The following is a 24,794-nucleotide window of genomic DNA, read 5'->3' as shown; positions in this document are numbered from 1 at the left end:
TTACAGAAATCCATAAAATGTTTTTTTGGGATTGAATTAAAATACTTATTCAGAGTTCACTAGATTAGATCAATTGTAAAGTCAGTATTTAATGACTATAATAGCAACTAGATCACTGCATTTTAACATAGTCTGTTGTTTTTAAGCCTGTAATACAAACAAATTAACATAAAAGCAAAAGAACAATTCAGACGTAACAATTAAAAAAAACATTCATTATGAAAGAGAAGATGGTAAGCATTCAATTTACATTTAATATTAATTATTAATTAATAATACATTTAATAAATTCAACATTTAATATTAATCTAATATACTGATTCATAAATAGTACTGCTTGTAATTGTCATATTAACTGCTGCAAGTTTGTCTGGTTTCTTGTAAGATAGTAAACCACGCTGTTAGGTAAAGTGACTAGTCAAATAGCTCAAGTGTAAAAACTTGAATATAAAAACATGACAATAAGTGAATAGTAAGAGAATATCAATAAAATATTATTTATAAAAATATTATACAAACTAGAATGCTAAAATGAATTGCTGATAAATTGAACAATGGAAAATAGGGATAAAAGAGAAAATTAGGATAAACTTGTGTCCATGTGGAAATTGTGTTTAGCAAAGTGTTAGCAACATGCCAGTAAGAAAAGTGAGGTAGAAAAATAAATAGAAATATATGACATATTGTCAAAGAATATGAAATAGCAGTGCCTCAACATGATATTAATATTCAAAGTAAATAAGCTACACTATATAGCTAAAAGCTTGTGGGCAGCTGACAATCACACCCAATTGTCAAAGTGGTGTCACCAAATATGAAGCACACAGTTGTCTAGATTGTCTTTGGATGCTGTAGTATTAAGAAATCACTGGAGCTAAGGGAGCCAAACATGTGCCCTCAATCCAATGTCCATGTGTACAAAGCAAGACCCATAAAGACATGTTCTGGCAGGTTGGTGTAGAGTAGCCTGCACCGATCCCCTCTCTGGGATGAATTAGTATGCTGACTGCACCCCAGGCCAGGTACTGATGCTGATATCAGTACCTGACCTCACTAATGCTCTTGTGGTTGAATGAACACAGCCACCCTTCAAAATCTAATTGAAAGGCCTCCCAGATTAGTGGTGGTTATTATAAAAGCAAAACAGGGACTGAATCTTTATAGGGAAGTTTAAGAAGCAAATATTGGTGTGATAAGTCAACTGTCCACATAATTATGGCCTATATCTTTTAAAGTATGTTATTTCCTGAACAGGGAACAGCTGCTTTACACAATCATCCTGTGTGCTGCTGATTATAAAGTGTGGGTAACCAAAACATGAAAACATTTTGTCTGAATAAGAATGAAAGTAATGTGTTTCTTCACCACATTTGACTTAAATTATTAAAAATCATAAACTGTAATGAACTGCATGTAAGAAAAAAGTACAAAAAGATTTTTTTGGCTTCAAATCCATGATAAATGCTTCATGCTTCATAATCTCATCATAAATAAAATGTACTAACATCAGTGTTTCTTTCTAGTCATATTTTTTAGACGTGTCTATAACATTACAATCACTGTGCATAAATTCAAAATGTATGTCATACACTGTTGTGAGTTTGTGTTATTTCCCTTTTGTTTATATACTTTGTACAAACTATGTCTATATCATGCTTATAATTCCTGATTAGACAACTTCTTTTTCAGCACACATGCCAGACATGACAGACACACACACACACACACACACACACACACACACACACACACACACACACACACACACACACACACACACACACAGACAGACAGACAGACAGACAGACAGACAGACACACACACACACACACACACACACACACACACACACACACAGAGAGAGAGAGAGAGAGAGAGAGAGAGAGAGAGAGAGAGAGAGAGAGAGAGAGAGAGAGAGAGAGAGAGAGGATTTAGCCAAAGTAAACTGGGTACTAGCAATTTGGTCAGTTTAAATAGCACTCCAAGGGAATTCCTTTTAGTCAAATTGTTCATTTATTGTTGTATAAATTAAAGTTATCTATGTTTAACATATTTTTCTTGGATTACTGGAATCAAATTATATGCTTATTTAACCACAGACACAAACACATAATGAAAAATCTCTCTCACACTCACATACACATGCACACGTTTTAGAAACCTTGTCTCAGCTCTGGCATGTTTCTCAAAGCTACATGAATATTTAACAAATTGTTCTGTATTGTGAATAAAATTGTAGACATTGATGTTTAATTGAGAGCACGAAAAGGTGCCATTGTTGTGTATGTCAACTAAAAGTGAAAAAGAAAGCAGGTAAAATTGGGTATTGTGACACTGTATTGTGACTCTGGTCATTTTGACCTGACAGTCAGTATTTGGATGTCCTCCAACTGGCGAGGGCAAAGACTAACATGTGTTTCCTTTGGGATGTAAAGACCACCAAATGCATCTGCTCATGCTGCATGACAGGGCAGCAAAAACATCTTAGTGAAATGCTATCTACATTCATGGCATTTTGGCAGAAACCCCTATCCAGTAACTTACATATATCTCATTTATACAGCTGAGCAATTGAGGGTTAAGGGCCTTTCTCAGGGCTCAGGAGTGGCAGCTTGGCAGTACTGAGATTTGAACTCACAACCTTCTAATCGGTATGTCACTGAGCTAACTTTTCTCTATCTTTTCTCAGCTATTTTCCCTAGCTATCTGCAATCGTCTGCAAACATGTGTTCTTGCTAATAACACTCTGGTCTTTAATGTTGTCTGTAAATTCAGAAATACACATCAATTTATATCCTTTTTTTGAGGAAAAAATGTGGAACAATTCTTCTATTACATTCTTCTGTTACATTTTCAGTTAAAACAAATATTATTTCTTCCCCCTCAAACCTCCTATATTCCAACAAGTCATTTGTCCTATGTTACAAGTCATTACATGTGACTAGTTGTACTTATGTATTTGCAATTATTTTATCCACCACTCTTAGGTAGTTTTCACTGAGGATTTCCCAATCTTTTTTATGTATTTCCATAGTGCATGCTGGGAAGTGTAGTGATCGGACATTGATGGATGTAAACAGAGCAGCAATAATAAAGAAATCTGCTAAAATATTTGAATTATGAGATACTTTTTAATAATTTCATAATTATTTTTTTTAATTAAATTTACAAAAAATTTGGACTTTTAATACTCCGAACCCATGGTCAACAGCTTATGATGTGTCTTTCATTAAAAAAACCTTGCAGTCTGAAAAAAAAAACACAAGAGCACACATCCACACACACACACACACACACACACACACACACACACACACACACACACACACACACACACACACACACACTTGACTCAAATCAATGTGAACCATTCATACGTTGTTTTTCCAAGACCTTCTCCACTGGGACGAATTACAACCCGCCGCAGCTTTATGGACCTGCCGAGAGAGAGCGAGGGAGAGAGAAAGTGTGAGAGAAAGATTTCCACAGTGGCAGATTACATGCACATTCTCCACAGTCAGGAGCAGATTACTAGTTTTCTCTGACCCTCAAACACTTCCATCTTTTCGACTCAGGGTCACGGGTCGACCAGTTCCCTTGTGTACACTCTTGTAAAACTTTAGGGTGTTCACAATAAGTTCAAGTCCACTCTGTGGGGCAAAGTGTGTGTGATCACACATCATCCAACACAAGCTATGAAGTCGGCTAATGTCCAATAAAGCTTATAGAGTGAGACAGAGAAAATTGAATCTAGATGCAGTGATATGCAGGAAGACACAAGTACAGGCTCAAATACACAGTCTGATGTTGTAATGGTGTATGTTCATTGACATTTAACCTTCTGAACCCAAAGGTTGGACGACTTCCTTAAACCTACTCAAACGTCTGCAAACATCTGAGCAACTTACACCCCAGTGCTCCCCTGAGACTACACCCCCTTCCCATAATAACACCCAACCACACACATATACAGATGGAAAGAATGGAAAGAGAGAAAAGAACTATGGAAGCTCATTTCTAACATTTAAACGTTCATCAGGGAGAACATAAAAAGAAGAAGTCTTTTCTAAGAAGTTTAGCTTTGCTCTCTTTTATACAGATGCTCCTCTGATGACAACCTCATGTAATGAACAGAATAATCATATTCAATATTATTGTGACATTTCAAACTTAGACGTTGTTGTAATTTAATCTCATCTTACATGAAATACCACAAAGAAATGTCAGATTCTTTTTATACAGAGATATGGAGTATTTTACCTAAGAACGTGCATTAATGGTAAATAATATGATATAAATAATATAGCCTTTCAGTGACATTAAAATATTAACCTCTTGAGACCCGACTGTCCTTATATGAGGACATAACATTTTCTCACAACTTCATTGTCTATATATATTTATTGTACCAACCTTATATGAGGACTGTTAGGTATAATTCTTTTGCGAAACTGCTTCCTTGAAAACACTGATTAAATTAGTTATCAGCTATGAATAAAGAGAAACAGTCAATAGAAATTGTAATGTACACAACAGTAGCATACGGGTCTCGGGAGGTTAAAGGAAAACTCCACCTCGAAACACATCAAACATGTCCGTATTTAAATAACTTCAAGTGATGTTTTGGTGCTATTATGCTGTATGGTGCTGTGTTTTCATTATTACTGCCAGATGCTAACAATTGGACTGATGTCACAGACGTTGCAAGCCATGTCAGAGTAGCATTTATTTGTCAATGATCTCAAACATAAGGGTTAATGGACAGAATTAGCTATAAGTGTCTAAAAGAAAACCAGAGCAAGCACTTATTTCTAGATTATAATAATGACAACACCAGTGTAGAAATACTTAAAAAAAAAAATGCAACACAGCGATACAAAGCTGAGGCTAGGCTTGACTGGTTAGCACTCTAAAAGATGCCAAGCGGAGAGATGAAGCAGGGAGTAATTCCTACATCACCACCATCTCCAGGGATTCAGTCGGCATTGTGTGTATGCGTTTGCCAGAGTAAGCATCCTTTCAATTAAAAAAAAATACAGTTCAGAATTTCAAGGCAACATCAATGTTTGGTACAAATAAAGATTGGATATCGATTCTAAATATCAATATGCAAGTCATTCAGACATGATGTTCATGTCATAATAAATGACAAAAATACACAAATACAATTACATAAATACATACCTGTACATTAATTAATGATAGATAAAAAAAAATTTGCTCAAATAAAAACATTCATTCGCAGCCCTGTTTTCCTGTCTGGTTAGCTATTGTCATATTATTAAAAGCAATTACAAAAAAGCCAGTAACAAAAAGCACATTGATTATCACAATCACAGTTTGTATATGGTTTCTTTCCGCATCCATCATTATTATCTCTGTTATGTTTTATTTCCTCTTTATAACATTACATACATTACACACAACATATGGCTTTTCCTTTTTAAAAAATGTACTTACCTTTGTGTGTCCTATAGATATTAATAATATCGTTTTAATCACTGAGTTGCTGAGAATGGCAGATGGCTGTGTATATAGGTATATATGTGTACATGTAACCTGTATCCTTTCCCACATCTGTTTAAGGCAACAGGAGGACAAGCAGCTCAATCCCTCTTCTTATCTCATCCGTTCTGACAATTAGAATGTGTTTGTACAAAGATGAATGGAGCTGATAGTTTGTGCGTCAGCTGTGAGAAATTACCCTGGTTGTTATTATTGTCCAATTGTTTACATTTTGCAAATATATTTAACTGTCTAAGGCATGTCTTGCAGCAAGAGTTCAAAGCATGTTCATTTGTAGATTTTTGTAGATTTCTTTAAAAAATAATGTTGGCCTCCAATTGTAGGAATGTGTGCATGCAGATAGATAGCTCTGCACATTCCAATTCCCCTGTAGCGTAAAAACAATTCTCATAGGGCCAGTTTATAACTGGATTAGAGTGAATCCTTCATGAAATTTTTCCAAGAATCAGGCCAAAATCTGATGACAAAAATGTGTTCTCCATTCCATTAGATGGTAGTGGTAAACTGTATGGCTTGCTACAATGTTATGTGCTGTTTATAAAATCAGACTCCACAGCATAATCATTTGATCTCACAACAGAGGTCAAGAATTTACATTAGTACCAGAACTATCTCTGATATCTGTGATATTTTAGATAATTTACAATTAATTCTATTTAGCTGTTGATTACAACTAAATTAGAATGAACTATATTAGCACTGTACATATTTTAGGGATATTAGAAATATTACCGTATGTTCCAAATGGTGCAATTTTCTAATCTATTATTTATTTATTTGTTTATTTATTTATTTATCTTGGAAACTTGCAGAAGAAGGTCCACATGGCACAGGGTTGCGACTTGATGAGTGCATTAGGTCTGGGATCAAAAATTGGGATCAAAATTGGACACAAGAGTCCACAAAGTACACATTTATTTATTAATCATTTTAACTGTTTGTTCCAATGCTTAAATTAGGAAATACACTAAGTTCAAAATTCATTAGAAAATATTAAGGGAACAGCTCATACTTCTCACAACTTTTCCTCATTTTTCTCCCCTGTTTGGTCACATGCCAATTCCCACCCACTGCCCAAATCTCCTCATCATATAACAGCTGCCAATCTTGAAGGGTGAAGGATACTTTTTGTCCTACTGTGCCACAGGGCAGTGTAACACACTCAGAGGAAAGCACTATCTACCCTCTTCAACATAGATGAGCTCACGGATAGCTGTGGTTGGCTAGGGTCACTATAAATGAAAGACAAAGAGAGTAATACCATAGCCACCAAATCCAATTAACAGTTTTTAAACTCAAACACTTTTTTTAATTAAGAAAAAAAAACATTTTATTATTCGCACATAGGTTTGATGATGCAAGCACATTGTCGCAAATTCAGTCAAAACACAAAAATCAGATATTAAACTCACGTTTATAAGGCTTTAAGGCTTTACTTAAGGTATTTTATTGTCTTGTGTGTTGAAACAAAGTGTATCTTCAAGGTAAAGCATCAGGTAAAGTTTAGTTTCTGAGTTTAGTCATTTTGAAATGTCTTACAGCATAGATGTGATGGCTATCAATGCACAGATTACTAGATTGATCACAAGGTCAGACAGATAAGTTGTAATGCAACTGAATTTAGATTAAACATGTCTAACATGCCTCCACATCTGGAAACATATGGACACTTGTCTTAAAAAAGTAATTTTTATAATATTTAGAGCAAACATTTTAGTTTTACAGAGTGTTCATGATAGACAAACTGATGAGAAGTATGTAATAAACAAATAACACAGGAACAAATGCTGAATATAAAAAAAACAGGCAAAAAGAAGATGGAAAAGAGAGAACAGACAACTTGAAAGAAAGTGGCGTGAGAAAGTGAGACTTGAAAAACTCCACCGAGAAACAGGGACATAGTAGCAAGGAGGTGAATGGCTGAGAGAATAAAGCCCCTGTGGAGCTGTTGCTCGCTCCTTCTTTAAAAGTTTGCATGAGGCAAGCCAACGGCAGCCTGCGCTCATTGGCACGCTCGACCTGAACTGTAAACCCGAGATGACATTCCCTCATTAGCCCTGTCGCCCTGCCAGCCACATGGCTATTTAGTGTACCAGGAATGCCATTGTTGGATTGCCTGGGTCAGGTCTAAGGTCACCCAAAATATTGATGAACTTTTCCAAGAGGGCCCAAGGTTTGGAACAACAGGGGGTAGGGGGGAGCACACACGCACACTTACACACACACAGCACCGTGGTATTTGGACAAACACGGAGAGGTTGATGAAGTCACACTGCTGCACTCTCTGAGGTCTTATTTGCTCACATATATTTTGTTTAAAGACTGAAAAGACTGAAAAACTAAACAATACTACACACATATATACACAAACTATTACAATCTGGTATCTGTTAGAATCTTATTCATTGTATCACACATATAATACACAATCAGATGCCGCACTCACACACACACACACACACACACACACACACACACACACACACACACACACACACACACACACACACACACACACACACACACACACACACACACACACACACACACACACACAGACAAACATGAACACACCAGAGAGTGTGTCAGAGTGCATTGTGCTTGTGATTGACTTGGGTGAGGATCGCATTTAGAAAACTCTGCTCAGTCACTGCTCATCTGTCAATACACACAGCCATCAGACCATGAAATTGTGAGAGATTCTCAACACATTAAATCCAATAAAGAGGCTAGTCAAGAAAACACAATGCAGGGTTCCCAAATTAAATCATTGTAAACTGATAAGAATGCAAAACCTTAACATATTAAACTTATTATATAGTCGACTTATTTTAACAGTCTGTGGCATGATAAAGCTCTGAACCTGGTCTGTGAACATATTCTTGGTAAGACAAAAAAAAGCTGATGTAACTAATAATCCAAATGCTGATACTTTTATTTTATTAATATTAATATTATGGTCGTTATAATTTTATTACTTTTATTTTATTATTAATATTATGGTCGTTATAATTAACAATCATAACATCAATATTATTCTTAATATTATTGGTTGGTATTTTTACAAGAATAATTTCAGTTTCTCTATCTTTGTTTAAATATATTCAAATATTCGTGCTCGGACTTAACGCTCGGTTTAATCGCGTCTTTTCTCACGGATTTTAACTCCCATTAAAGCTTTACGAATTAGTCTGCAGAGATAGACAGACAAAATGCACGTGAACAAACTTCAATAGAAATTAACGTCAAAGTAAATAAACCATGAAGTTGCATTAAATTGCCAGGAATGCATCCAGATGTTAGGCATCTCTCTCTTTCTCTCTCTCTAGAGTTCATGATATATAGGCTTCTGGTATGGCTTTTCCAAGACGTTGAAGAGAAAATGAACATATTCTGCCCCACATTTAACGTGTTGACGCATCGATTCAAATGCAAAGGATGATCATTATGCGAGACAATGTGGCTAAACAACAGTGACCACTACATTAAAGGCCTCACAAAAACGTGCAAATAAACGCGCGCGTGTTCCACATATTCATCCTTGGGAACGCGCGGTGCATGATTTGTCCTCTAAATATTCTATTTCATTAGAACTAAACAACTGTTAAAGTGTAAGAAGCTATGCCCAAAGATTTGTTTCAGGGTATTATTTTTTGTTTCTTTTTTGTTTTTGTCATTATTGTTATTATTATTCTCACCTGTGCACTTTTGGGAAGCTGAAAGCACAATTTTTTCAGTGATATTGTGCAGCATGCAAAACTATTTCTTTCACCATTCGCAGCTATAATTGGTGTGGAAGTCTGTGGCGGTTTGGGCAAATGTTTGGACTGCACCATGCACGCGTCTTCCTTCTTGTGGCCTCATGCTTGCTAAGTTCAAAGGTAAACTAGTTTATTCGTTCATGACACAGAACTATTCCCATGCACTGCTATTCCCTGTAGCCTGTAATGACAAATCATTTTTCACTCATTAGGGCTGACACGATAAGTTTACGTTGTCGTTAAAATCCACTGTTCACAGAAACAAACATTTCGCCAAATGCGCCTTATCTTTGCGCCGGAGCGTAAAAGATGTGCTATTACTGAGCTTCATCTGATAATGTCTGGGCGACCATTTGTGTTAGTTAAAGCGGCAGTGAGCGCCCAATTTCTCCGATAATAATCTAGGGAATTTTTCCCTCACTCAAATAGGAAATCTGACCCAGGGGAGAGATCTGGAATTTCCTCTGCGTTTCTCGCGCATTCATCCAGCTGCACGATGCGTCAGGATTCCCGCAATAGCACCAACCAGGATTCCCAACCAAATAGCACGCATATTTTTAATAAGGCATTTTTTTTCTTATATGAAATCTAAAAAAAAAGCTACGATTGCTTAACCCGTCCACTGCGCCAACATCCCTAATGTTTCATACAAGTCGAACACTGCTATTTATTTATTTATTTATTTATTTATTTATTTATTTATTTATTTGACGGGAGCTATTAAAGATGAAGAGCAAAACGTTTAAAGGCCAGTGATCAGATCGAGCTGGAGGATGTTACACACGGGAAAACGAGAAGGGAAAAGAAGCATGTGGGACATGTGGTACTCAGATGTTGGTGACAGGTTGCTGAGAGAGAGAGAGAGAGAGAGAGAGAGAGAGAGAGAGAGAGAGAGAGAGAGAGAGAGAGAGAGAGAGAGAGATCATGCTGTCATATAGGCCTAAAATGAATAAACAGCCCTTACTCAGGTGTCAGTCTGGCACCTCCCATTAAACACCAGTATCACCATTGCGCGTCTTCATGCGCATTAGGGTTGTTGACTGATGGTAAATCAGTTACTTGCTCCTCACATCTGGGCGCGATTAAGCCGCGCAGTCTTGGTTGTTTTCTGCCCCCCCCCCCCAACCTACCCCTTTACCCCTTACAGATGTGCAGATGTTGCGCTCTACGCAATAAAGTAGGATTTGGCGGATTGGCGTGTAATTATTTAATAAGCGTATTCTAATGTAGAGGAAGGTCTGACAGTGGTGGGTCTGACAGCGCTGCACGTTTTATCACTTAATACTCCGTTTCTGGCGGAATTGGTGATTCGTTCTTTATAGCGCGTTATCTGACTCCCGCGGCAAACGCCATCTGGATTACAGTTTTGCCACTAAATATAAAACCCTTATGTGAAACAGTCAGGTCAATGAAAACGTCCTTAAATATGAACAGCCTATTTTGCCATATAGGGCAAAATATGCCGAGCAGAGCACAACAAGAAGAGGATGGCTTTGTTGTGGGAAGTTGGTGGGTTTGCTAAGCGGACGCGCCTGTTTCGCCTGCAGCCAAAGGAAATTCTTCCTACACCCCCCACCCCACTTCCCTCACCCACCCCACACTTAAGTCGGAATGAGTCGCCTCTAGTCTCGTTTGCACCATTTCAGGATGTGTGATACATGTGTATGTGCTGGATCTTAAGTGAGATTTGAGGACCACAGTGCCTTTGCAGTGACACATCTCCGTTTTTCATTGTGAGAAAACATTGGTGAGATATATGCAAATTCCAGTAACATGCAAATATCATCGGATTCTTTAAGGTAAATTAAAAAATAAATTAGTAAAAGTAATACAGAGATTAGTTTTGTGGGACATGTACTTGAATGACGATTGATTTTGTAGCAAATTTATTCCATCGTAGATTTGTGATGTGATCCCAGATTTCATTTCCTCCTGGTTCGCCAATTCTCAAAGCATCCCACAAATCTAGGAATGTTTAAAAATAAAATAATTGTCGATTAAGATCATTCTGGTTCCATTAAGAACATATGGGTACTTACAGTCTTCGGTGTAATGTGTTAAAATCATCTAACGCAAAATGGATTTTTTTTTTATTTCTGCAGGGAACTGAGAAGGCGAGAGGCCATAAGATGAACAAGAGATGCTGAACCATTCAGGACTGATCGCTGACCCGACAACACGGAAAGCCTAGAAGCTATCAGCGTGTCATCATCAAATCATCAAAGACACACACACACACACACACACACACACACACACACACACACACACACACACACACACACACACACACACACACACACACACGGAAAGACAAACACACACACACACACAGAGAGTGGATTACACACACAGAGAGTGTGTGTGTGTGAGAGTGAGAGTGAGAGTGTGAGTGAGAGAGAGAGAGAGAGAGAGAGAGAGAGAGAGAGAGAGAGAGAGAGAGAGAGAGAGAGAGAGAGATCACTATATCTATCAGACGCGCTATTATTGTCGAATCGCGAACATTTAACAGCGCTAACATCTGGTCCAGTACAGAGTCGCCCAGGGGAAAACTTCTGTTTCCTATAATACTAACAATAGGAAAAATATTCTAGTTTTAAAACCTATAGAAAAAAAAAAGAAACGTTATCTGTAATTTGCTGTGTTTAAGGTTATTATCATCTTATTAGCCTACTTTCAGATAGATCTTCAATTCTTTTTTAATAATTTTGATTTTAAAATAACTAAACAATCAGCAAGTGCAAGTTTCGAAAATTCAAATACTACCAAAGATAAATAATATATTAGTATATAAATGATAAAAATAAAAATAAATATACTGGTATAAATTTATGCATGAATAATGCTGTTGTTTTGTTGTATTTTTAGGACTTTTGAGTTAGATTTAAAGTTAATTTAATAACATGTCATAAACTAGAGAATCCTATCACAGAGTATTTTAAATGTATAAGTGAAAAATCTATTCTTTTTTTCTGAAAAATATATGAACTTCTTTTCGTGCTACAACACATAGTTGTATGATCATATTTTGGTTCTGTGCATGATTCTCTACTGAAGGAAACCTAAATAATAAACAGGGCGATTTTTTTTTATGTAGTATAGAGTGTATAATTTTTTATTAATGTTTTAGTTAATGTAGTAAGTTCATGGTAAACTAAATCCTAGACATTAATATTCTACAATTATTTCTGTTTCTTTCTCTCTCTCTCTCTCTCTCTCTCTCTCTCTCTCTCTCTCTCTCTCTCTCTCTCTCTCTCTCTCTCTCTCTTTAAAGAACAGTACAATAAATATATATAAAGTTCTATATTGAAACATGAATTACGTCAAATAACATTTCATGGACTTGAATGCACACCAGACGAGAACGAGAACAAAACGGCATTTACATCGTAATCAAGAGGGAAAAAACATGTCCTTCGGATGTTTTTTAAAACTAAATGCCATTGATTGAGCTTTTGCAATGAAACGAAAACAATATTTATCCTGTGCAACCCCAGCCTTGTACTGACTAAAACGAGAAGAAATACAAACAACAACAACCACAACAATAACAACAACAACAACAACAACAACAACAATAATAATCTTCAACTGTTTCTTCTGCTTCTCCTTAATATACTATTATTATTATTATTATTATTATTATTATTATTATTATTATTATTATTTTTTTTTTTTTTAATGTTGTTGTTATCAGCATCAGCATCATTATTATTTTTATTATAAAACTCAAAAAGAAACACGAACAAAAAGATTTTGTTAAATTTCATAGGAAGGAAATGTACTTTGTAACTGTTCATTGAAGCTGTCCCAGTTCTCATTTATATATATATATATATATATATATATATATATATATATATATATTTGTTTGTTTGTTTGTTTGTTTGTTTGTTTGTTTGTTTGGTAGTAACAGCAACAACGACGATGACAACAATTAAATGACAGTAAGGTGGCAATTATTATAATAATGTTGAGTAATTCATTATTCAATATATAAATCTACACAAAACATTTCAAATATATATATATATGTATGTGCATATATGTGCATATATGTACATATATATATATGTACATATATGTATATGTACATATACATATATGTACATATATATATATATATATATATATATATATATATATATATATATATATATATATATATATATATGGCCAACATTTTCAGCAACAAAATGAAAGATTGATGATTTTAGGCAGAATTATCCATCCACCCATTCCATCCAAACGTCCTCATTAGCACTGGACGAATGACACAACAGACATTTTTTAAATTGCATTATTTTCTGTTATGATTACTCTTCTTAGTAACTGAAAGTACAGCACGGTACAGAACAGTTTGATAAACCCTCAAAAATCGTCACTCTTTTTTTTTTCAACAGATGTTTCAGGGCAAATGTGATCTGCACATGGTTTGGCGAATACGTATCTGAAACCAATTATATGCGACGACATAAATAACCCGCGTAAATTCCCAGGTCGTCTAATTATAGTTGTAAACCCTAACTAGATAATGTTAATAGCAGATGGCAACCTAGCTCATATTAACAGCATATCACTGTGCGTATTCATGGTAAGGGTCGCGCTGTAAAGCCTAGAGTGCGCGTCCAAATGAGAGGGCACGGAATTGCGCGAGCCCAGGATTCAGGGGGAAAATGAAAAATAGCAGAAACCTTTTAAAACCTTATGTGCGTTGAAAAAAATTTACAACTTTTACAAGGATAAGTAAAAGATAAGAAGAGATATAATAATAATAAGAGAGAGAGAGAGAGAGAGAGAGAGAGAGAGAGAGAGAGAGAGAGAGAGAGAGAGAGAGAGAGAGAGAGAGAGAGGAGACTATTTTTAGATTGTTATTAGTATTGTAATAATTTTGGGTTGCTCTTGTTGTTAATCTGTAAGCCATCACGAATATGTCATGATGTACTTATATACACATTAGTTACTCTCTAGTGAAAATGGATTAATGCATTTAAATTCTCTGATCATTTCACAAAATTTATCTCTCAAACAGTTGCAGTTTATCTAAGAATATTCAAATTTATAGGCAAAATTGGCTGAATGAAACTCTTTAGAACTTTAGAAACCTACTCTGCATCCCTACTATCCCTTCAATGGTGACAAGAGCTTATTTTCTGAACAAACACAAGGATTTGCCTTATGCAGCCCCAGCAATGTGTATTATGACAAAAGATGCAGTGCATGAGACCCAAAAGGCCAGGTGACCCTGTGAGTGGAAAATTCTCCAAATGTCCACCATGGCCAGGTTCCCCTTAATGATGTTTCTCACAATGGAGTTATCATAATATTTTTCTTGCAGATTTCCAGGCGCTCATGTTCCTCACAGACCCCAAGTATCTGCATGCTCAATTCCCAAAGTGGTACTTTGAATGATTAGTTTATTTTGTTAACATGGTTATTATTCAAGAAGAGATGTTGCTATCTAATAAGGTTCATCCCACATTTTAGTGTCTTTTACTGCTATAAACAGTTATTACTGCTATGACTTGCTATTACTGCTTCACAAATTGTAATGGCTCTAATTAGTGAGGGCTTTTCTATATTTTCTTTTTTTAAGCGTTTCAATATGTTGTGTAGTTAATACCTGATCTGTAAGATTTCTGGTCCCAAATAATCATGCTACAACCTATATCAATATTTGTATTAGTCTGGAAGTTTAAATTTGGACCTGCCGGCTCCTGAGAAAGATTACTACCTCTCAACCTTTGCTTACTCACATTCAATAAATTCCTTTTTTCAGCCTACAACCTATCGGTTGGAATTATTTATTGCCTCTTGAGATGGTAACTGGAGCAAACCATGCAAAAGACACTTGCTTCCACTTGAGCTTCTTGTCAGAGAATAGGGCTCCTGGGGATGTGACATCATGCTTTCTCTCTGTGAATGCTTAACCTTGCTTATGCACTCTCTAAAGGCCGCCATGGCGCTTTGATTAGCCAGCTATCATCAGATCAGCTCCACAGGCTTTGCCTTCGGTCCTTCAAACAAGAGCTCCTGTTCACATACTCCTTCTTTTAGAGCAGCATATCGCCAATTAACACCTAGGCCACCGTTAATGAGACCGTGGAAGCTTTCTACTCAAGAACTCAAGAACCTTTCAAACAGCAAAGCTCGGAGAGGCCATTCTGAAGCAGGCTTTCTCTGAGTTTCATTGCTCCTATTGACAGGCCTTCATCCAAAACACTTGTGCTAAAATTGTGAAGATGCTTTTAGTTGTCGGAATAAGCTTATATTCAGTGCTGGGCTAAGTATCCATTAAACTGGTCTCAATAAATCCTATAGTAAGTTACTCTTCCTTTGCTGATCATTATCATAGTTTCAAATTTGTTTAACCAACTTAGCTCTAAATTATGAAAGAAATCTTCAGTATTAATCTATATTAATGGAAACAACAACAGTAATTTAAATATATGGATTTATGCAGTGAGTAATTAAAAGACAAATCAAAGTTCATTTCTTAACAGTAATTCTGTTTTGGACACAGCTTTGCGGACTCCAGTTTCATCTTGGAGCCATCTAAAAGTACACCTAAGTGTCTTTAAGACATGTTCTTGAGCAATGACTTGTCCATTGGGCAGTACCACACCCACACACACATATCTTCTATATATCTTCTCGATATATATCTTCTCGATATCTTCTCAACAAATGCTGATCTTCATAAAGTCCCAATTTACTCTGTGTAACTCTATGCATTGTATATTCATTTGACATTATAATTACTGCTTTTGATTTAAAAAAAAACATTTTAAAATGTTGCTATTACACAGATATAAGCTAAACTGCTTTCTTGCCTTTCTATATATTCCACTACACTATTTAATTGAATAGAGTTATCATCGCGCCTACTGGTTAAAAATAAGAATTGCAAAGAAGAGCTAACAGAGCTCAGTTGGAGCCAGAATTATTCTGCCCCTGCTCATGAGAGGATCAAATGACAGGTTGGTTAATAACAGCATTGCCAGATTGGGACACATAATTTCTATTGTCAATACATTTAAAAAATGAGGGAGAAGGAAAAGGGGATTCTGGAGTGCATAAGCTTTCCTACAGCAGAAATGTGTGTACAGCACAGTGACATTGTTTCCCACAGAAAGACAGAGAAAATAAAATCAGATATTTTAGGGTTAATTCCTATATGTGCTTTTTTAAAAAAAATTTTTTTTATAGCTTTGGAGGATAATGGGATTACCATTAAACAGTTACCACTCACAACAAGCTGTTAGACTGTAAGATGGATGACTGTAGATTGTTGACCCTCAGCTGTCAATTATGGAGTAAAAATTCACTAGATAGTAGCCTATAGCATATATCATGTATGAAACTGTGATGGAAACGCCTTCCATAGGTTTCTTTCTTACATAACATGTTTTATCACATTTATTATTTGCCTAAAAAAGGTGAATTACAGCCATTGGTGTTGTCAGAGCTGCTGTTATAGAAATTTTATCAGCAGCTTTCTGCCCAATCAGAATGTAGAATTTATCAGTGCCGTGGTAATATAGGTATCAGTGCACTAGGGCTATAAAATGATCATGTAAATAAATTTCCATCTGTATAGTGATAAGATGTTTGTACAAATATATTATAGAAATAGAATAACAGGTTTACAAGAGAGACAGTGAGAGAGAGAGCAAACATATGGATTACTAATAGCAAATGTGTGTGTGTGTGTGTGTGTGCGTGTGTGTGTGTGTGTGTGTGTGTGTGTGTGTGCGTGTGTGTGTGCTTGTGTGTTTGTTTACGTCTCCACACACACACATGGCACGGATCCAGGTAAACAAAACACCAGGCATTTCTCTTGTCACGCAAAACCTAGTATGATACAGGCTAAGGCAATCTGTAATCAATCCGGCCAAGTAATGAGGAAGAGATATTGTTAATGTTCTAGAGAGCGAGTATTTCTATACAAAAGAAAACATGTGCAAATGTTTCACAAGGCTACAGGAAATTCATCATTTAACAAGTAAGACAAACACTAATAGAAGAATCAGAACACTGTTCCACATTGTTCTACCTTTGTAAGTTGTCAGGGCGGTGAGACAGTGTGAAAAACATAGAAGGAAATATTTAAGAAAAAACAAAACTTTTATTTTTCTTTATGGAATTATATGAACACATTCCAAACAAAATATTTATCATAAATTCACATGCTGACTGTAGGGACCAAGGTAGCTTTGTATTTTCACACATCTAATGACTTCTTCACCTGGGAGATTAAAATAATTGTACTCTGCACAATTTTATAAATTTTTGAAAAAATAAGCTAAAGTTAAAATGTGTAAAAGTTTCCATCGCAAACAAGTGATTTCTGTCTTTCTCTCCACATATTTCTATCACTTCCAAAATCAAAATATACCTGCACACTTTAGACAGTGTCTTATTGAGTTCATTTCTTTGTTACATTTATAGTTTTGAGAAAGGTTAGTGGAGAAGAATATGCTTGTAAACAGATATGCACACAGACATACAACACACACACAAGAATAAACACATAATTTGTCCATCTGCAGGAAGGTCTGGACTTCAGAAAGGTCTGTGTCTCATTATTGGGTCTTTTCCGCCTGTAGTACACCACTACCCCCCAAACCCCCACCCCACCCCATGGCCAACATTTTTTATTTACTCATTTCTCCACCAGGTTGTGACCTCAACTTTTATTTTGGTTTTCTCTATGACCATTCCCTGCTTATTTAAGCTTGCCATTAGTTTAACGCACAAATATGAACACACACACACACACACACACACACACACACACACACACACACACACACACACACACACACACACACACACACACACACACACACACCCCACCACCACCACCACCACCACCACCACCACCACCACAAAAATGTAATTGACTGGGCTTGGATCTTTTTATAGTTTATCCTGTACTTCCCTTAAAACACTGCATTCACAAAAGGGCCAAATTACCCAAAAATGTTTTTAACACTTTCTAAACTTGGTCCAAGTGATTTTTTTCCAACAAAGTAACAAATCAAATTTAATTAGCAAAAATTGAACTACATCAACTATTTCAAGATGAGAACACTATTATTACTGTAACTTAATTTTTCAGACACAATGCTGTACTTCCAGCATAGTGTTTTTTTAATAGACAATGCAAATATTATTCATGCATGAATTAAGTTCAATATGTTGCCATTTTCCTTTAGTGCTGTGTTTTTCTTTTAAATGACCATTCTCTGTACTCCTCTTATTGAACCAATTTGATGTGGGATTAAAAAATATCTTGTTTCTTAAATTTGAATTAATGTTCCCAGTTATACAATGAAGGCAAAAGCTGCTCTAGAAAATTAGTTTATGTCATGGTCATCGCAATACTGGGGTGGGATTTCCTCAATCATATACAATCACATTCACACAGAGACACATGTTCAAGAGAATGTCGTCTTGAACACATTGCAGACCTTAACAATTTTCTCATTGATTTGTTAACTTGAGAGTGCCTGGTCCATTTGAATGATGGAGGTCAGCGACATGGTGACACAGTGTTCATGTTATTGCAGGGAATTGAATGTGCACAAAATGGTTGGGGCTAGTGGGGGTTTAAGTGAAAATTAGTTGGGAGAGCATTACACACACACACACACACACACACACACACACACACACACACACACACACACACACACACGCATACACACACACACACACACGCATACAAGCGCGCACACACACACACACACACACACACACACACACACACACACACACACACACACACACACACACACACACGCATACAAGCGCACACACACAGAGACACACACACACACATGCACACACACACATGCATACACACACACACAAGCATACACACACACACACACACACACACACACACACATGCATACAAGCGCACACACACACACACACACGCATACAAGCGCACACACACACACACACACGCATACAAGCGCGCGCGCACACACACACACACACACACACACACACACACACACGCGCATACAAGCGCGCGCACACACACACACACACACACAGAGTTTTAATAACACATTAATCATTGGGGATTGCTTGATATTTCCCTTTGAAAACTTTGAAAACTTAGACTCAATGGGGATCAGGGTAATTTCTCCACACACACACACACACACACACACACACACACACACACACACACACACACACACACACACACACACACACACACACACACACACACACACACACACACACACAGCTGGCATGTGCATTTTATAACACAACAGTAATTTTATTAATCTGGATGAAGAGAAATTACATAGAGTTTGTACTTATAGTTGAGTCTTCCATCTCATACTTCTGTTCTACAGAACTGAGAATGAAACTATATTAGAAAACATTTATACAGTACAAATAACAATGTGAACCAATAGAGCCTTTCTGTAAGTGTATGTTCTGTATACCACTGATGTCTGTATAGTTATATTTCTTATAGTTATATAGTTTTGTATGATTCATGTCATAATGTAACATTTTTTTTCTAGAAAGCTCTTGCAAGTTTACTGATATATTTCACAAGTTTTAGAATCCTCATAAACAAAAATATTGGTAAATGTTTGAAATGAGTTTTCATAATGTGAATGTCACAGTATAACTAACAGTTCTCACAGTATCAGGATAAATGTTATAGAATTTCTGCAATGGGGCTAATGCTAGGGCAAACAGAATGGTGACTTTATGTCTATCTCTTGGTCTATAGGTTATGGGCTGGTTGGCTGACATAGTCAGTCTTACACTTTTTTGCCCTGATAAAGCCCTTTGTTTTGTTGGCAGCATGTCATGTTACATTATGAAATTCCTACAATTACAATGTGTTTATCATTAAATTGGCAGTCATTCTGTTGCATCATGAGTTACATCTTTTGTAAAGTAAAAATTATTGAGACTGTTCCAAAAAAAGCCACGACACTACAGGTCTGTAGCCAGCCTAATGAAAGGGGGGTTCTTTTTTCAAAAAGTGGACCTTTTTGCAGTTTTTCTCCTCCTTTTGTATTTAATTATGAGGTTCAAATGCTTCATTTTGGTGACCTTTTATGCACTAATTTGTGCTGGATTAGCTTGTCTGCTGGTATCTTAACGAGCACGCTTTTTGATGCACCTAAATTATTTACTGCATTGTTGTCAAATTGCTTCCTCATGTACCACCTTTGTCAGTCCATACACAGTTCATAAGTTTAAAGACCACACTAACAACATTCATTCATTCATTCATTCATTCATTCATTCATTCATTCATTCATTCATTCATTCTCTACCGCTTATCCGAACTACTTGGGTCACGGGGAGCCTGTGTCTCAGGTGTCATCAGGCATCGAGGCAGGATACACCCTGGACGGAGTGCCAACCCATCGCAGGGCACACACACACTCTCATTCACTCACACACTACGGACAATTTTCACACACACGTGTCCAGCTACAATAATGTATCATATTGATTTGAAACAGCAACACAGAATATTTGTCACAAGCATTGATTAAAACAATGATGACAATAATCACATGAACAAAACGACTTAAATTCTGGACCTTTGGCAGTGAGGGGGAACCACCCGAACACACACACACACACACACACACACACACACACACACACACACACACACACACACACACACACACACACACACACTCACACACACACCCCAGCCACCTACGGGCTTGTACTACCTCCACGATGCTCGACAAGCAAGATTAGCTTGTTTGTTTTGTATCAAAAACAGATCCCGTCCACACTTATACCATTCCAGAATTCTGGTGATGGTTAATTTTGTTACCAGAACTTTTGTGACTCTTAATGGGGTCTAATTCAGTAGTACAGCATTTGACTGCAGATCAAGATTCAAAGGTCCCTGATTCAAACCTGTGTTGCCCCTGATTTCAAGGTAACAGTGATTTACACTCGGCACCATTAATATGCCCATGGCAAAAACCCATAAGATACAGGCTGTGGGAAGTTGAAGGTCAGAGTCTAAGGTGTTTTGACTTCTGACTGGATGGTTTTGAGCTCAAATCCCTGGGCCCCTGAGAAAAGCCCTTAACTCTCAACTTCTCACTTGTATAAATGATATAAATGTAAGTTTCTAAAGGTGCTTGCCAAAGGCTGTAAATGTAAATCTCTGTATTTCTGAATTAACATTTTGGCCTTCTAATTCTTACTTCTGATGAGTGGTTTGTATCTTGTGGTATAGCCTCTTTATTTATGACCTCAAAGACATCTTCAAACAGTCGATTGTGATACATTTACCCTTGTGGAGGTTGCTGGAAATGTCACTGTCTGTTTTTTTTTCACAGCTCTCACTATGTCATCATCTGCTGTTGTTTTCCTTGGCAGACTGTTCGATGTCTGGTTTTTAGTACACCAGTGCTTTCTTTGCCCGATGTTTATATGGAGCTCATCAATTTTCAGAATAGTTTGCTTTTCTCCCAAACATTTTATATATCCAATATCTAGAAATAGACACATTTTCATTCGGTTTTTGTTAACTCAAGGCAAACAATGTAGATAAAAATATATAAAATAAAATAAAATAAAAAAAGGTACAAAATATTTTTTGTCTTGAATTATTTCTACAAAAATCTGACATTTAGCTTCATCTTAGAAAATATGCTAGCAGTAAGAAATAAATAGAATTATTTATAGTTAGCTAATAATTAACTAAAGACACCCAATGTTATGCCTCCAAATAATCAATATGTAAAAGTAAAAAAGTCTATGTAATATCTGATCAAAGTTTTTAAACTTGTTGGTTTGTTGTGGTTCATAGCACTAATGATGATCAAATTCTTCCACAGGACATTAAACAATCCTAATATCCAATACCCAAATTACTTAACACCCAGTGTCCTGTAAAGTGTGTATTTTTTCAATTCATAGTCTAAACTGTATGAGAGATGTGTACTCGATTGTCCTCATTTTTCAAATAACTAATAGCTATTTTTAAAATGACATTATAAAATTATTCTTTGAATTGAAATACAATTTGGCCCAAGGCACAAATCTATCTGTTTTTTTAACTACTGGCTTTAACAATGGAAGTATACAAAGCTTTTGTTGTGATGCTTAAGAAGTCAGTCACCTGTGATGTTCTGAAGGATACTAGTTGTCCCTCATCCTTCTGCTATTCCCTTTTGTACTGGTATTTGCTCTAGGGGAGAGAACGCAAACCACTCTTATTTCAAGGAAAAGAAAAAGTATTCATGATCCTAAAGAAAACATTTCAAATATCTTTCCTGTGATCCTTAGAAGATTTAACCTTTGTGTAATCAAACTCTCTAGTATTGAGTGCCACCCTCACCTAGAACAATAAACTTCACACACACAGGATCAAAGAGAGCATGACCAAGCTTCACCTTAAGCTACAATAATAAAACACTCCACTACTGAGACTGGGCCTGGCTTACTTATATTTTCCTATTTGATTATGTCTATATATCATTTTGCACACAATGACTCTAAATACATGAACACACACAGACACACAGACATGCACACATACATACAGACTTCTCAAATAAATCCTAATCAGTCTTATGGTTTTCTCCCAAGACACACATGCACACTTAGTTCACTAACCTGCTAAGTACTCCAGAAGACAGAATAAAAGACATTTAAAAATGCTGGCATATTTTTTCATGCTGAAATGTTATGGATGCAAAATCACAAACACTTAAAATTAAATTTAAAAATATCACACACATCATCTGATTTTATACAACAAACAATTTTCACATTTTCAGTACTCAGTTCGGTATCACAACATTTTATTTTGATCAAAACTTTCCACTAATCTTTCTCTTGCTTGAACATAATATTCAGTAAACATCCTGCAAACACAATGTCCACAATAATAAGTTAATATAATATCCAAATAATAGGATAATAATTAAAATCCCTATACACACATTGTATTGAACAACTAAAACAAACATTTCCCAAAACATTTCCCAAATAGTTACAAAACAAATTTAAAAAAATAAAACTAAAACTAATATATATATATATATAATTTAATTGTGTTTATTTATATTTATATTATATAATTTTATTTGTATATTTTATATAACTAAATTCTAAACTCGTTTATAACTAAAATTTACAACAAAGTTGTACCTAGCTGTCAGCTGGGTTAATAAAACATACAACCACCTGCTTAATGTTGTCTATGGAGGCATGGGCTCCAGAAGACTCTGAAGGTGTGCTGTAGCATCTGGCATAACAGGTAGGTCCTCCAGAAATTGGACTTGTTTTTTGTCCTGCACATCCCACAGATACTTGATTGGGGAATTTGAAGTCAAAGCCAATGCCTTAAAATGTTTCTCATGTTCCTCAACCATTCCTGTACAATTTTTGAAGGGTAGCAGGACACATTATCCTGCTGAACAAGGCCACTGCCATTAGGGAATACTGTTGCCATGGAGGACTCTACTTGAAAGGTGTGATAGCTCTTCCATGGGTTCAGACCAGACATGCTAGCTTTCAATCCATGGTGTTAGGACAACAAGACCATCATTTTTTTATAAACTCATCATCATCATCATCATCATCATCATCATCATCATCATCATCAGCATCATCATCACTCCACAACAGCATGAACAACTGGAAGTGAAAAGAGAGTGTAAGTACAGTAGATTGAAACTTATCAAGCCTCCCTAAAGGTAATCCATCCACCATATTCTTTCTTTTTTCTCTCTGTTCCTCCTTTCTTCATGTCAAAGGCATAAACTCCATCTAATTTGAAAAAAAAAAATTTAAGATAAATTGCCATTATGCTTCACTAATTAGCTAACATATGATATATTTAAATAAATTAGCATTGTTTCTTTGCTAGTACCATATGAGACTAGCATCAATTCTAGTAACTAACTTAATGGGATTGGTTGCATGTCAGATTTTAGTTAATGGTTATTTATAAGATATTTTACTTCTGAGTAATTTAATTATGAAAAATAAATTCAAATGATGTTGATTTTAAGTGTAAGTACTTGCTTTAATTTTGCTTTACATTTTTACAAAGTTCTCTGTACTTTTTCCACCATTAGATATGGATAACTGTAGGTAAGTCATCAATACTGCATTGAACTACAGTCATAAGTCACAGAGATCAAAAGGGCAGGAGGAAATCTTCTAAGATGTCAAGCTGACTGCTTGTATAGGAAATATCAAATGACCTGCAATAACACAATTACAAAAGTAAAAAATACATCACTGTGACCCATAGTTCTGGTTTAGGATCGCTGTTATTCGTCCTTTATACCCAGCCTCCGGTAATTTGCAAGCATGATGTTGACATTCTATACTGATGATAACAAATTATATTTGTCTTGTGTTTTAAAAGAAATTAATATAATAATAAGTAGAAGAAATATAAGAGTAAAAATAATGTATTATTATTGAATGGACATATAGAATGTATTAACTAATGGGTCATCG

Source organism: Tachysurus fulvidraco, chromosome 26 (genome assembly GCF_022655615.1).
Source record: "Tachysurus fulvidraco isolate hzauxx_2018 chromosome 26, HZAU_PFXX_2.0, whole genome shotgun sequence".
Taxonomy (NCBI): Eukaryota; Metazoa; Chordata; class Actinopteri; order Siluriformes; family Bagridae; genus Tachysurus; species Tachysurus fulvidraco.
The sequence above is the reverse complement of the archived record's forward strand: the minus strand, read 5'-3'. Positions refer to the sequence as shown.